This window comes from Scyliorhinus torazame, chromosome 13, assembly GCF_047496885.1.
Source record: "Scyliorhinus torazame isolate Kashiwa2021f chromosome 13, sScyTor2.1, whole genome shotgun sequence".
NCBI lineage: Eukaryota > Metazoa > Chordata > Chondrichthyes > Carcharhiniformes > Scyliorhinidae > Scyliorhinus > Scyliorhinus torazame.
This window is the reverse complement of record NC_092719.1, coordinates 22,190,590-22,192,261: the sequence shown is the minus strand read 5'-3', so window position 1 is coordinate 22,192,261 and position 1,672 is coordinate 22,190,590. Positions and strand designations below refer to the sequence as shown.

At 48.1% G+C, this 1,672-nt stretch overlaps 1 pseudogene; it reads right to left on the bottom strand.

Moving 5' to 3' along the window:
* Positions 1-202: 202 nt before the first annotated feature.
* Positions 203-671, bottom strand: LOC140387791 (ras-related C3 botulinum toxin substrate 1 pseudogene; annotated as a pseudogene).
* Between the last annotated feature and the right edge of the window lie 1,001 nt (positions 672-1,672).

Genomic DNA, 1,672 nt, shown 5'->3' with positions numbered 1-1,672 from the left:
TCCAAATTCTCTAACAAGCACGTCTTTCGGGACATGTGGAAGGAAACTGGAGCAGCCGGAGGAAACCCACGCAGACAGGGGGAGAACGTGCAGACTCCACACGTTCCACAAAGTGACCCAAGCCGGGAATCGAACCTGGGACCCTGGTGCTGTGAAGCAACAGTGCTACCCACTGTGCTACCGTGCTGCCCAACAGAGTCAATCAAAGGAGGAAATTCATACCAATCTCTTTCGCCATTGCAAGGCCCTGCGGATATGTGATAGGAGTCAGTTTCTATTCCCTCAACTTTTCAATTGTGTCCTTGTCATCCCGCAGATCAAGCTGGGTGCCCACCAGGATGATGGGTGAGTTTGGACAATGATGCCTCACTTCAGGATACCACTTGGCACGGATATTTTCAAAAGATGCTGGGCTCACCAGCGAGAAGCAGATTAGAAAAACGTCTGTTTGAGGGTAGGAAAGTGAACGCAGATGATCAGAATCTTCTTGTCCAACCGTGTCCCAAAGCCCCAGATTCCACAGGCTTCCCACCAACCATCACATTGGCAGAATAGTTGTCAAAGACAGTAGGGATCTATTCTCCTGGTAAGGCATTGGTCGTGTAGCTGATGACCCAGCTGGTCTTACTCACCCCGTCATCACCGACCACCACAGACTTTATCGCCTGCATCGGACCCACGCTCCGTCTGCCTCAGCATCGCACTGAGGCGATAGTGTGGCTATGATTGGATGGATAAGCATGGAATCAGATGAGTGCAGTCCCAGCTGCGTGCGAGCGGAGACGTTGGAAGAGGATTGTGTGGTCACCCCTGTCAAAGACAGCTGAAAGTTGAGAAGGATGTGAAGCGAATGTTTACCTTTCTCACAGTCGCATCAGATTTGACTTGTAACATTTATATGGGCTGCTTCAGAATTGTTACAGGGGCGGAAACCTGGTTGGAGAGATTCAGGATGGAATTCCAGGAAAGATGGAGCAGACTCTGGGGGTGATTTTGGAGGTCAAGGGTTATATTTTGAGGAGAGGGGTGATGGTGGTAGACGGAAGGAGAGAGGAACACAATCAGAGAGAGAGAAGCCTTAATGATCTTTGTTTATTGTACAAATAACAGCTCAGCCTCACAAAATATTTACATGTAACACATTTCCTGGTTAGAAGGGATCACCAATTTGAATACAAGGCTATTTGATGTTTTAACAAATCCTGGCAGTCTTTAGAATAATTTGACTGCTGCACATTTCCAGCTGAATGTAAATATGTGAAAACTTCCTCATTGATTGTTTTTCTGGACCTGTTTAATGTTGTTCACTTTTAACTTGGAAAAGCTTCTTGAGGGAGAGTCCGGGGCTTTTTACAAACTGATATTTGTAAACACATTGGCTGCTTTTCTGCTTCACTGGGTGTTGTGGTCGTCTACTGGAGCTGCCTGTGTTTGAGTCACAGGGGTCTTGTTGAACTCCAGTTCTCACCATGTGTCTAGTCTACGGGTGGATGAAAGTTATAGAGCGGGATTATGCATTGGCTGACTCCGAAATCGCAGAACGCGATTGGGAGGTGTGATGAACGGTTACTGTACTACTGTCCCCTTATCATCATGTAAGGTGATGTCCCCTTTATGGCCGGGCTTGGAACCCTGGGGGACTCCGCCTCTGGCTCCGCCCACCTGGGAGTCG